We start from the raw sequence: 14,893 nt of genomic DNA on the forward strand, positions 1-14,893 counted from the left end.
ACTCAGATTATTGAGTATCCCAACGTCTCCACAAGTCCACGCGCAACTGGCCAACAGGCGCTACCGCGCGTGGTAAAACGCCCTTTCGAGCCATCAATCAGCCCCAGATTGACACCCGCCTCCTCCAATCAAACAGATTTCCAGATGGCGGGAGGCGGGACGAGCTTCGATTTCCCACTCCCGGCGGGCGAGGGCCAATCAGGGCAGCGGCGACAAAAAATCGGGGTCGAGTAATTCGCCGCTCCCGCTCTCCTCGGCTCCAGAGCTCCGCCCCGGTTGAATGGGGAGGACGCGAATGGACCTCGCGCGGTAGGCGAGCGCAGCCTGGTCGCTACGTGCGGCGCCCGGGGCAGGTGGAAGGAGGGACTGCGGGGCCACTGCGCCTTCCCCCCACGCGCTGGGTTGGTGCTCGGCCGGTGGCTGCGGTAAAAGCGCCGGAGAGAAACAGGAGCTTTGGGCGGGATTCGCCCTGCCCGGCTGCAGCTCCCAGAAGTGCGGACCGTCGGAGGTCTCGAGGGTCGTTCTTGTGCTGCGACAGCGGCTGGCGGTGGAGCAGAGCAGCAGGTGAGGTCGGAGCTGACCGAGAAACGACTGTGCCGCACTGGGCTTTACAGGACGCGGCGGAGTTCAGTGGTGACCCGGCTACAGCAAAAGGTGGACTGGGATTCCCACGACCCACCGAGCCTCTCCCAGACCTGACCCGCATTTTTTGGGAAACCCAAGCGTGAGGCTTAGTTTGACTCGATGTGTGTGCTCTTGCTAACTTCCTGGTTGGTTTGGCGCGCCATGGTGGTGGCTAAGTTAGCCACGGGTAAACGTGTAGCCTGGTGTCAAATGGGTCGTGCGAATGAGGCGTGGGTAGATGGCGGAGGGTTTAAAGGTGTGAGAAAATGTCTGGTTTCTTCAGCTAGTGGCATCGTTACATAAAGGAAGAGGCTCTGAAATAAAGGAGGCAGGAATGGGAGTTGTGAGTAGGGTGTCTCTCCTCTTCTTACACCAATTTGCTCTTTGGGGCGATTCTGGCAAGTCTTGAATAAATGATGCAAGATATGTTTTCACCCCTAAAATACACCTTTAGGAACAGGAGATGTAGTAAATAGATCCTGTTTTAAATTAATGCCAGTCTGTTCATAAGACATTTTATTCAGCGTTAGAGATATAGAATTGGGCTGAAATTCTTATTACTCAAATTCTTATTATGTTGCTTTCTATAGCGTATTAAGTATAATTTTTATACTTTTCAGCATGCTTTTATATTAAAGATAAAAATACAAGATAATGAAATTTAATAGTCAGCCATGGTATAATATTTGGTCTAATTTCCAACTAGAGTTGGGTTTGCAAACATGCTAAAACAAAGAGTGATTTTCTAATTTATGGCTCAGTGCAAATCAAGCCATGTGATATTTGTGATTCTTTTGTGTAGCCAAATCCAGGCTGATCAATTTACCATGTAACCCATGTCTTAGTTCATTTATGGTTTAGCATCTCCATACTACCACAGGAGCTAGATTACTGTGACTTGTTCAGGACCACAGAATTCTAAGATATCATGCATTTTATGGGAAATAGCTGTTTATTCCTGCAATACCTAAGCAGCCACAAGATAAGTGGATTAGTATTATTCCATATGGTTCTTTCCTGGGCAGCCTGTGTGATGTGTTTATATGGATGTACTCCCACAATTATTTATTAAGTTTATAGTGGTTTAACATGATCACATTAGTTTAATTATTGGTTGTACACTGTTCAGAGATACGTTCAGTGAGATGAGTGGCCCTATACGTATGCCAAGTAAATCAAATGAGGGCAAGGGTGGAATTAACAACTTTCACTGTAATGGTATTTTTTCACCTGAAAACTATCTCTAATGCTGATACAGACAGTAATTATATCTTTATTTTGTAAGCATAGCAGTGCTTTGTACTACTAAAACCAAACACATTTTAGGCATAAGGTTAAATAACTCCTGACAGACCAGAGACATATTTTCATAGGTGCCTGAATGATGGATAAGATATTGTTTCCAAGAGCATAGGACATTTTCAGATTTAATATTGATATTGTACCCTGTATTTCTCAAACAACTATGTTTATAATGTTCTGTTACGGGGTCAAATTCAGTTTTCATTGTTTGTATTTAATCTGCAGCACAGAAAGCAGATGAAGCAAAATAGTCACAAATCTGTATGTGGCAAAAAGGCTTCTCTCTCACCTAGAGAGGTTCTAAGGGTGGCTGCTATGATGTGTAACCTTAAGAATAAGACTATATCCCTTTTTTCCTGCATTATTTTAATGAGAACAGATTTGTGCATATCTAATTAGATAAAGGCCGAGAATGTTTAGTACTTAAGGTACACTTTAGTACTAAAGTTATTAATTTTTCAAATGTCTACTGTCCATAACTGTCCTATTTTAATTTTAGTATTTTGTTTAATATAATGCAGTGTTATCCTTCTTTCAAAAATACATTAACTTTAGCTTGCTGAATGTAATGTGTTTATAGGTATGAAGGATCAAAATCTACATTTTTATATAGCTGAATATAATTTTAATAATCCATCACATTACTTAGCAGTGAAAGGTTTTTCTTGTAAAATCAATCAGGCAATACTGGAAAATATACAGCATAGTAGAGTAGCTATATATTTTAAAAGTTGAGAAGAACAGGAGGAAAAACCTGTTTTAAGATCTGAGAAAACATTACACATTTTGAATCATAAAACTAAAAATAACAGCAGAGAAACTGCTCTTTTTTCACTTGCATTCGAAAAGGGGGCAAGGAAAAGAGTAAGTTTAAGTAAAAACTCCTTGTAAGATAGAACTGGAGATTTATAACTGGAGAATTTGAAGTAGATTTCATTATTATTAAGTTTATTTAGCAATGGATACAAATATTGCCTGAGATTACCTTGTTCTTAATGTAATTTGGGCAGAATTGTGCATCCGAATTCCCAAGAGCCAGATTATTGCTTCAACACATACACATTTTGTGGCTGGATGACATCAATATTGGACTTTCTGAAAGGGAAGCCCTGCTATCTTTTGATTTTCCATTAAGACAGACTTGTTGCTTTCTTTTGCCGTGAGGATCTTTACACTTTTTGGTATTGATTGGATCGTTCAGGTAACTGTTCAGGTAACAGGTATTTCTCAAGTTGTTATCCCTTGTTTACCAACCATTCAAAATGAGGTGGACTTGTGACTAATTTGTGAAATTGTAGCTATTGCAGGGTCCCCATGATCATATATGACCTTGTTCTGGGTGCTCTGGCACCCAGTTATGATTACGAAGATACAGTAAACTGCAATCTTGGAATTGCCGTTTGCAACCTTTCTTGCCTGCTTCACAGAAGGAGATATTTTGCCCCAAGTCGCTCCTGCTGCTTTTTTCTTTCATAACTTGTGACATTTCAAAGACTCCCACTGTAGAGTACAAGACCCCATGCCTGCTTCTGGCCCTCACTGACCTACTTAACATTTCTCAACACCCACCTATCATCTTTTTCCTTCATTGGCCTACCTGCATTGCCAGTGCCTGCCTGGGGCATCCTACCCTGCTCCTTATTTGGGACTCCAACCTCTTTCCGCTGAATGACCTGAAACATCCTGGGGTTACGATAGCAACAGATGTCCTGAATTGCCGTTGCTAAGGAATGTGGTCATGTGACATCATGCTTTACGACCACATCACTTAAAGATGGCAATTACAATCCCAATTTTTGTGAGTTCCATGGGATATATTTGGGCTTCTTCGATTTGGACTTAGATAGGATTACACGGCAGATTTAGTACTGCATCTGTTATCTGGCAAGAGTAGAGAATCTATTGATGTGATCTGTTGTGATCTCTGCCCTTCCATGGATTATGTTCTTGTCTTTTAAAACTTTGCTATTTCTAGTTCAGTTTAAACAAGGGGGAGAGTCAGTGACTGACTTGCTCCTTGTTGCATGTGACATATTATTTCTTCAAGGAATTTTTTTTGTGTATCGCCTAAAGCCTTATGATGGTGACAGCATGTACGCATTGTAAAATAAGTTATGACATTAAAAGCAAGCCAGAGAATTGTCTGTCAAAGAAATTGCACATTCACTCTTTTCTTCCCTATGACCTATTATATATTTCCCATTGTGCTTTCCATTCAATGTCATTGCAGTGTTTTTCCTGCCAAGGAGCTACAAGAAATATAGGTGACTGTAACAAGATGGAACGTCTGATTAGCTACTTGGTGTATTGAAATAAAAACAGGTGGTCCTTGCTTAACAACCACACATCAACCGGCCATTGAAACTTAATAACGGCACTGAAGGAGTGATATTGAAGTCTGGTCCTTGTACTTAGGATAGTCGTCTGGTTGCCATTCGCAAATTTCTTTGCTGGCTTCCTACAAAAAAAAATCAATGGGGAAGCTGGCAGGAGGTCACAGATGGTGATCATGCGATTCCAAGAAGGATTCTCTTAACGGCAACTAGAATGCTAGAATTTCCCTCACTAAAGCAATGTGGTCATGTGAATTCACACTTTACAATTGTGTCACTTAGTTATGAAAATTCTGGTCACAACTACTGCTGTTAAGTGAGGACTAACTGCATGGAGCTCCCGTTACTTGTCCCAGCTTCTGCAAACCTAGCAGTTCGAAAGCATGTAAAAATACAAGTAGAAAAATAGGAACCACCTTTGGTGGGAAGGTAACATCTCTCCATGTGCCTTCGGCATTTAGTCCTGCCGGCCACATGACCACGGAAACGTCTTTGGACAGTGCTGGCTTTTCGGCTTTGAAACGGAAATGAGCACTGCCCCTTAGAGTCGGAAACGACTAGCATATATGTGCAAGGGGAACCTTTACCTTTTAACTGCATGGAGAAGTAGTATTTCTTATTTTTAACCCCTTCCTCACAGTTAGTTTGTTTGATCCTAATCCTCTCTCCCTACCTAAGCAATTTGAACTCTGATTGCCTTTCTTTCATTTCAAGGCCCAAGCCATTCTATTTTCCTACGTAACCACTGCCATTCCCACTTCTTTTTTCCTCTGTTGAAATAATCCATGGCATTGAGCATGGGTAACGGATGAAGTTTTAGAAAATTGCTACAGATGAAATCAAAAGTCTATGATCTTATATATGTATCCCTGGAAATAAAGCCCATGGGGCAAAAATGTAGACCTTTATTCTCCTCAGATGCAAAATAGTATTTGTTGTTTACATTTTGACATAACCCATGTTACAGGGAGGGTGAAAAAGATTGCTACCTTAACTCAGTTTTTTTTTTAAATTACACAATAGATGAACTTGTAGATGTATTATTGATAGTCTTTCATTGAACAAGGCAGAAGAACCAGTTTTCTTAGGCACTGGCCTCTGCCAGCCCAATTACCTAAGATCTTTTAATTAGAAATGGATGTGTGAGATTAAATTTTATTTTTATGCTCAACCAACAGGTGTGTTGCCATTCATCTCTAGGTTTTCCTGAATATTCTTTGTGGGCAAATTTAATTCACATCCTTTTAAAACATAGCTGACATCTCTTATTCATGTGTAATATTGAATAGCTTTGTGTCAGGTCAAATCTAATGATTCACATTGAAACAAAGCTATTGTGTTAGGTATAAAGTAAAATTCTCTATCCAGTTGCATTGTTCATCTTAATAATTAATGGATATTGTCTCTGGCAATTTGTGCACTGTATTTCAACCTTTGTTTGCCATGGTTGTTAAGCAAATCACTGGAATTCACCACAGTCAAGAAGTGAATCTGACCTCCCTCATTGATTTTGTTTGTTGATAACTGGCCGGGAAGGTAGCAATGGTGATTCCGTGACCCTGGGTTCTGGCAAGTGGCAAAAATCATGTGACTACGGGGATACTGTGAGAACTGGCCGTAAGTAACTTTTTTCAGTGTCATACCTTCAAATGGTCACTAAACAAATGGTGGTAACTCAAAGACTACTGTGTTTTAACCCCTGAAATAAGCACTTGGCCTTATTTTCCAGGAGGTCTTATTGTTTTTGAGGTTCAGGAGGCGGTGAGCGTGGTCACATCATAGTTGCTGCTGTGTTGCGCTGCTACGTCAGCAAGGCGCATCGCTGGCCCTGCAGTTCTTTTTGTGGTGGCCATTAGCATGACAGAAGGGACACGGTGACTAGGGTTGTGGGAGCAGCCGTTAGCTTAGGGTGCGTGGGACATGTACCTCCTCCCTTTCCCTCCCTCCGGCCTCACCTCCTCACCTTGTGTTGTTCCCTCCCTCCGGCCTCACCTCCTCACCTTGTGTTGCAAGCAACCAGAGGAAATGGCGGGGATCGGCTGCGCATGCGTTTAAATATTTTCGGAGAAGGCTTATTTTCAGGGAAGGGCTTATTTTAGCGCATGTGCTCAAAAGTCTGATTGGTCTTATTATCTGGGGAGATCTTATTTTCGGAGAAACAGGGTATCTGTATCTTTTGTTTTATCCACTATTGCTGTTTCTGACTGTGAAAAGATAGAGATTTCATTTTAGAATGGTTTATAGTGAATTTTTCTTACCTTCAGTACTTGAAAAGAACTGTAAAGCTGTGAAGAGGATGGCCAAGTAATTGGTAAGAGTAGAGGCAGTCAGCTATCTATTGTTAAGTGGGATTCTGCTTTGGTTAAGTGTTTATTGATGAGCTTTTCGTGGACACTGAAAAGAGGATGAGCCGAGAAAACAGCACTCTTTCACTTATTTATGAACTGAGATAATATTCAAGGAGAAGACTGCTATTACCTTATAACTTACATAACTGTGTTTTTCTGCACCATCCAAATCGCGTAAAGTAGCCCTTGATCTATGAATGAATGAAACAGCTTCCACCAGACGCTAGAAATTGAATCAGTGACTGATTTTAAATCAATGAAAGCAACATTTAAGGAGCAGGAATATGGGTGCATATATTCCTCTGATAAAACAGCAAGGTAACATATTGATCTATGGTCCACTTGTCTTCCCTAAAGCTGACTTATTTTTATCGGTTGTTAGAAATGGTAGTATTTCATTTTTATTTTATTAATTATTTGTAACTAATCCAGAAGCTTTTGGAACAAAATGCATGTATATGTTATATCGGAAGGCTGGGAGACTGATCTAACAATATTTGGAAAGGTCTTAAAAAGTGAAACAGTAATAGAATAATTCCTGTTTTTAGGAATTTGTAATTGATATATGTGAATAAAGAGATTGTAAGGGGAGCCCACCAGTTTCTCTTACTTTTTAATACTTCAGAAGGTATCAAGTTAATACCAGAAAGTTTCCTTATCTTTAATGGTTTAATTTAACAATTCCCAGATAGGAGACAGATAGCCAAGGAAGAATACTATTTCAAGGATGCATGTTGATGGGGAAGAACCTATATCAGTGGTAGCTAATCTTGTTGTTGCGTGCTGAAAGTGTCCCCCTGCACCCATTATGCAATGCATGTGCAATTCCCCCTGCGTGTCCCACCCCGCACATGCGTGCATGATCCCCCATGTGCGCCCTGCCACCATGTTTGTGTGACCCCCGTGCTCCACCTGTACATGCACATATGACCCTGCACTCCCCACGCACGCATGTGCAATCCTGTGCATGCATCCCATACATGCATGCACAATCCCCCCACATGTGCACATGACTCTCGCACGTGCACCCCGTCCCTGTGCATGCATGACAGAGACCTGAAAACCAGCTGGCCGGTGGGAGGTACACCCACATGGATGATGGCACTGAGCTGAGGTGACGGATCGCATGCCCGCAGAGTGGGCTCTGCGTGCCACCTGTGGCATGTGTGCTATAGGTTCGCCATCATTGACCTATATTGTATAGCTTGGCTTGCTGTAAATCTCCTCCATGTCTTGAACAGAAATTTCTGTCTAAACCATCCTATTAGTGGAACAGCTTGCAATTACTATAATTTTGGGGGAAAAATAACTGACTTGATGTACCATTTTTCTTTCACTCTTGTACTTTAAGAATTGCATTTCTTATGCTGATCAACTCATTAAAATATAAAAGCAAAACATGGTAATTTTATGTTGCCAAAACCAGAGGTTAACTTTAGATAACAGTCATCATTTTAAAAAAGAGTTGAGATTTAGTCTCACGTTCTTAAAGTCCTTCAGGTAGGATTTTTTTTTTAAATCATCTTGTTATAGATCTTATTCCTTATTAGCTATTTAAAGCCTTAACCAGTTACCCGTATTTAAGAGTACAGAACAGTTTTTGCTCTCTCTTCTGTCTCCTTTGGAATGCATAGCATCTTTGAACCGAGGTATTTCAAATGGGAAAGCCTGCAAAATGGATCCAAAATCTGATATCCATGACCTCTGTGGGATTGAAATTAATCAAATTTGTGGAAACTTCAGTGCTTCTATGTTGCTATGTATTGGTTCAATAGATAGTCCTGGCCTAGCCTTTTGGAGGCCAGATTGATTGGCACCTCCTTTGGCTAGTGGAGATCATTAGACTGACCCTTCCCTAGCCCTCCAGAAGCCCAGTAGATCGGCCCACTATCAGCTTCTATAGGGTCTGTCAGCTATGGTCAAGCTGGTAGAAATCAGAAATTGCTGCTACTCGCACTGCTTTTTTTGCCCTTGGCCATTGTAGATTCAGCATTTTTAATCATTTTTGGGAGCAAACTAGTAACCAGGTCAGCTAAGCAGTGCAGTTTGTGAAGCAGAGATGTTACATGGGCACAGCACTGCTGCACTATTGTATTCTGGACCATTTGAAGTTTCCCAGTGTTCTTCAAGGGTAGTTCCATATATAATTTGTTTCTGAAGTCAACTTGTGACGTGACCAGGGTTGCATTTTGGGTACTTGACAATCTGTTCACATTTGCGACTGGTGCCCTACTACCATGCAATCACCATTTGCAAACTTCTCTGCTAATTTATCCGGTGAATGGGGAAACAAGTAGGTAAGGCTGCAAGTGGAGGACAAGTTGCGTTTGAAGTCTTGTGAAGGTATTGAGGATTTAATAGCTGCCGGCTGATGAAAGGTTGTAAGCTTAATCAGTAAAGCTGATGCAATGAGGCTGATTCATTGTAGCTATGGTATAACCCTTTTAAGACTCTGATGGTGGGGGTCCACACAAGTCATTTACTGTTTTAAGAGGAGTCTATATATAGGTGGTCATTATAGAGGAGTCTCTCTTTCTCTCTCAGCGTGTATTCAGTTCTTTCCTTATGTCTGTAGTGAATGGTAAGGGATTTTATCTCCTGCATGTGTTTGCATGTATATATTTGTAGATAAACCACTGTTAATTGTCTTAAGCCTCTTTGTGCTGCGTTTTTGCTCCTGGGTTTATCACATAATACTAGTCACGCTGACAAGTCTGCTCCCCAAATGCATTGAGGGATTTCTCTTCCCTTCTCTGAAGGAAGGGGAAATCCTTCTAGCAAATATACTAGTGAAGGCTAGCATTCTGAGCCTTTTAGAATGCTGGCATCTATTAACATTTTCCCCTTTGGAGTGGAGGAGAAAAGGCTAGTGAAGCCAGCATTCTTAGCCTTCCAGAATGATGACATGTGTTAGTGTTTTCACTGGATTTGAGATGAGGTCCTCCAACGCAGAAGGATATCCGGAAATCCCTCAGCACACTGGAGGAACAAACCTCAAATTCAGTGAAAAATAACTAGAGAACATCATTGTTCTTACAATCGTTCTCCTTGATGGATAATCCCCAGCCCCTTGCTTAATAATCTGTGTGGTCATTTACAATTACACCAGGGAGAGTTGGGGTTACAGCCGTTGAGCAAAGTGATCACATTTTATCTTGTTTGACAACCGCTTCACTCAGCAATCAAGATTCTGGACCTAGTTGTGATCCTTAGCAAAGGACTACCTGTAATTGAATATCCCCACAAAAGTTGAGCTGAAAGATCAACCTCTACCCCCCAACCAATATTGATTGGAATCAGACTCTGAGAAAGGAAGGGGACCACCATTGAATGGTGGAGCAAGTCCCCAACCCCACAGAGCTTGTTCAGAAGCATACCATACCAGTGTATCAAAAGCTGCTAAGAGATCAAGGAAAACAATGGATATATCACCTATCCTGGCTTAGGTCATATACAAGTGTGACGAAAGATATCACAAGAATACACCCTGGCATGAAATCTGTCTGAAAAGGCTCTAGATCAGTGATGGCTAACCTTTTTTGGCTTGGATGGCAAAAGTGTGTGTGTGTGTGTGTGAGAGAGAGAGAGAGAGAGAGAGAGAGAGAGAGAGAATGTGTGCGTGTGCCCATACACATAATTCAATCCCCCCGCGCCCCCAGTGCATTCATGCATAACCCCCCCCCGTTGACCCCCCCTGTGCATGTGCGCACACACCCCTCTGCCCTCCTGAAGTCTGGGGAGGGCAAAAACACCCTCCCAGAAGTCTTCTGGAAGCTAGAAATGGCTTGTTTCCAAACTTCCAGTAGACCTGGTAGGTCCGTTTTTCGTCCTCTCCAGCTTTGGAGGCTTTCCTATAGACTGTGGAGGGCAAAAACGGCCTCCCACGGCCCTTTGGAGGCCCTTCAAAGCCCCAAAAGCAGCTGGTCAGCTTCAGCTGACTTAGGGCAACGGCTTGCGTGCCCTCGGAGATTGCTCCGTGTGCCACAGGTTCACCCTCACAGCTCTAAATAATTGGTTTTCTCCACGATTCTTATCAAGTACATATCAGTCACCTATCAACAATCTGCCCCCGAAAGGAAAGGTTGGACATAATCTGGATATAGTTATTGAAACTATTGGGTCCAAGGATGGCCTCTTGAGTAGGGATACATCACCATGATGTTCAAGGTAGGAGGCACCACCCTCTCCATTAAGATTGTACTGAACTGTGGGTCACTTCTGAGGTCATTTTTATGGGAGGGATCTGGATCCTGTAGACAGATGGATGAACTATGAAAACACAGTCTACAGATAGTCCACAGTTCATTTAGTGACTGTTCAAAGTTACAATGGTGCTGAAAAAAAGTGGCTTATCATTTTTCACATGACTGCTATACATGATAGAAATTCAGGTGCTTGGCATCTGATTCATATTTATGATGATCACAATGTCTTGAGGTCATGTGATCCCTTTTGGCGACCTTCTGACAAGCAAAGTCAATGGGGAAGCCAGATTCACTTAACAACCATGTGACTTAACTAGACATCTGCACTGATTTGCTTAGCCATCATGGCAAGAAAGGTCATAAAATGAAGCAAAATTGACTTAACAAATTATTCCCTTTGCAACAGAACTTTTGGGCTCAGTTATGGTTGTAACTTGAAGACTACCTGTATTTCCTTAGGAATCACTGGCTTAAACTCATCCCACCTCATACTACCAGACTGTGTTGTCCACCTTGCAAGGTAGACCAGCAGGAAACACAGATAAGCTAATTTTAATCTATTGTAATGTTTCATTAAGAAAATTTTGCAAGTGTGAAAATACATCCCCCTACTTTCCCTTTCACAGCACAGCCCAAGAATCTACGAAGGGTCCCTTCTGAACTATTCGTTCTGCTTGCATTTTTGGTGCAAGTTAAGTTGCATTTTATCTGATCCTTCTCTTAGCTGTGTTTCTTTGACCTCTCTTCTCAAGATCATTCCCACATACCATTATAGCAACCCGGAAACCTCAGTCTGTGTTATACATTCATAGTTCAAGTTGGAATGGGTGTGAATGATTTCATCTGGCTAATTCTTACAGTGGCCCTGGGATTAGGTCATCCTGAGCAGAGCTTCATATGTAATAAAAGTATGAAGAAATATTGACATGTTGCTTTCCTTAGTATTCCTCAGATGGTGAAGGTGTCTATCCTGTCTGTTCAGGGCTGTATAGGAAATACCATCTGTCCTGGTATTTCATCTCCCAGTAAACCAGGGAGTTCCTCAAGATGGATGTACACGCACAATTTGCAAAAGGGAAATACAGTCCTTGTCCCTGATTCCATTCCAGGCCATGCCTAGAAACGTGGCCAAGTCACCTACCAGACCCTCAGAAAATATTCGAAGCTTTTCTTTGAAAGTCACTTGCGGGCAGGCTAATCAAACAGGCCTGCTCTCCCTGTAGGGAGGGGCGACACCGTTGAATCAAAAGGCAATCAGAAAATGACCTGCCCATAACAACGGATTGTTCTCAATATTCTCCCCTGCTAGATGACTTCTCAACTGTCCTCAGACTAAAACCATATCCAAGGTGCAGCCACTGGTATGCATTGGGCCATCGGCTACTTGAAAGAAGGACATGGTTGCCATGGATGCCACAATCTCTTTGCCTGTACTGGACTCAACAATACCAGACAGACTGAAATCCTGAAGCACCAACCTCCTTGGGGACTCTATTGCCAACCCATACTAGGGGCTCAGTAAAATTGAAGGGAAGTTAAACATGGAATGAATATGTAGCACAATTATGTTATCGATAGTGAACATTTCATAGATCACTTGAATGAATGAATGAATGACCCTATGACATAGATCAGTGTTTCTCAATCTTGGCGACCTTAAGTCCTGTGGACTTCAACTCCCAGAATCCCCCAGCCAAGGTTGAGAAACACTGACATAGATAGTAAGACAGAATTCTCTGTATTTTATGCTGTAGGACCGTGATGGCAAACCTATGGTATGTGTGTTGGAAGTGGCACACAGAGCCATCTCTCTGGGCATGCAACTCATCGCCCATTGCTCATCCGGGTTCCAGCACGCCAGCCAGCTGGTTTTCACGTGCATGGGAGCACGGGAAACAGGAAGAGCAGCCACCCGATGCACATGCCAGGAAGATTATCTTCCATTTTCTCACACACACATGCGTACTGGGCAGCTGCACTTCTGGTTTCCAGCACGCGCTCCCATTTCGGTTCTCGGTGCCAAAAAGGTTCACCAACACTGCTGTAGGACATTTTGAAGCCTTTTGATTTAATTGCAGCGTATGGCTGCCCACTTATTGTCAGTGACTCTGGACAGCTTACAAAAAGAAAAACCCACTACAAACAATAAACAATAATCCCCCCCTCCCGATCACCTGCTGGTGAATAGACCTCCTCCCTTTTTTTGTTGCCATAATTGTGTAATTGTTTTATTGTTTTATAATCTCTAAAGGAATTTCTGAATTGAATTGCAAATGTACAGTATTCTAGTACCGAAGTAAAAAATAAATCCAACTGCAGTACAATCGCAATGTTTAGTCTTTATTTACAAAAACAACAGTATTGCAGTCAGAGTTATTAGCTTCTGAAGCAACCATTATGTACATGTGTGTGTGCATTGGACCAAAACTTATTTATATAATTTATATTGTACATTATAAATAAAGGTATCATATATTTATAATAAGGTAATAAATTTAATATATAAAAAAATAGAGTTGAGAAATATTTCTTCAGTACATTGGGAAATGCAGGAAATTGTGCAATTTATGAACTATGAGCTCCCTCTCCTGGTAAAAATTAATATTCTTTCTGTAACCCTGTTTGTAACATGGAAAGAACTTTGGATTTGAATTAAGGGCTTCGTTAATTATGTTGACCTTGTTTCCCTAGTTATTCTAAATTTCTAGCAGTGAGTAGCTTTATAATTTCTACGTGTAACAATTCATTAATAGCCGTACACATGTGAGCAAAACTTTAAGACGAACTATTTTGAAGATTCTTGAAAATTGAGTTGACTTTAGCATTTGGATTTTAAAAATGAATGTTGGAATACCTTTGATCTTATTTTTAGCACCGGCTGACAACAGTCCTATCCGCACTACAAACTTGCATTTGTTGAAGGGTGGCACCTCTCCAAATTGCATTTGGTTATTAATTTGAATTTCCTTCCATAAACAAGCATCAGTGCTGTCTAAAGCAGGTTAAAAATATTAATAGGAGTTCGTAGGGCAAGATGAGGTGGTTTGGCTACTAACCACTCTGTTATACAATTTCCAGGGCTCAGGGTTTTTTTCCCTCTAGTCCTCTTTAACATATGCATGAGAGGACCCCAATCCAACCACTTTGCTAATACAGAGTTAAGTACCATTCAGATGACACCTACCTAGATATTTGCAGCTTGGGTCAAATGATATAATGGTGGCCTCACTTGGAATAGGGTAACCTGTTCTCATGGCCTCCCCACTCTATAGAACCAGAGGTCGCTTATAAAATGTGCCTGGCAATAATTAAATTCAATGAGAAGGGATACAGGAGTGGACATTATCTGTGGAGCTCCTCTCTTTAGGACTGTTCAGTACTGCATATTAGATAAACACTTTCACAATCTCTTTAAGTATTTAAAATTGATGTTGTATTCCTTTTTGTAAATATGACATGGTATATGCATTCATGTTAGAGGAAAGTCATCTGTCCAGAATTTAGAAAAGTGGTAGAAAAGGGGAAAAATAGATAGAGTGGGTAATTTAAATTAATAATTTTAAGTTAATTGCATGAATATGTAAGAAACCCATTTGAATGAACAATCAGCAAGAGAACCAATCAGCTGCTCAAAATTTAAATATAGGTCTGTCCGAACAAATAACCAATCAAATAACCAACTGACCACACTGGCACACAAAACGTACGTAAGCTAAAGAGGAATAGGACAAGAAAATCCTGCTGATAATGTTATCTAATCTGGTAACGAAATGTTCAGAAATTAAATTGAAACAAGCTTGGAGAGCTAAAAAGCATTTTCTATTATTTCAAAAGTAATCTAAGTTTCTGCTATTGATAGAAGTAGCTGTAATGTTCCTTTGTTTGATGAAAAAGAAAGTTTAAAAAGTTCATTTTAATCTGCTAGTGGTAAAGGAACCTGAACATTTAAATGCTTTCAGCTGTAATGTTTTCACTGAGGTAAAATTTATGCTATTTATTTTATTTCAACCATTTATATGTTCATCCAACTTACAAGGTAGTCAGTGGTAGGTTTCAAATTTTTTTAGAACCTGTAGATGTG

The 14,893-nt window shown here is 41.1% G+C and overlaps 1 protein-coding gene across 3 annotated transcripts in view; it reads left to right on the forward strand.

The window, feature by feature from the left end:
- Window positions 1–255: 255 nt before the first annotated feature.
- MPP7 (MAGUK p55 scaffold protein 7) overlaps window positions 256–14,893 on the forward strand; it is an 80,959-nt gene continuing 66,321 nt past the window's right edge. For 2 of the 3 annotated variants that reach the window (XM_087712585.1, XM_087712586.1), the window contains exon 1: window positions 256–564. The gene's annotated coding sequence lies outside the window, so the exon portion shown is untranslated. The remainder of the gene's footprint in view (window positions 565–14,893) is intronic. The other variant, XM_014075867.2, reaches the window with a different exon arrangement.

The sequence above is a fragment of the Thamnophis sirtalis genome, unplaced genomic scaffold, assembly GCF_051295495.1.
Source record: "Thamnophis sirtalis isolate CommonGarterSnake01/CBP01778 unplaced genomic scaffold, rThaSir2_p1.2 scaffold_4, whole genome shotgun sequence".
Classification (NCBI taxonomy): Eukaryota; Metazoa; Chordata; class Lepidosauria; order Squamata; family Natricidae; genus Thamnophis; species Thamnophis sirtalis.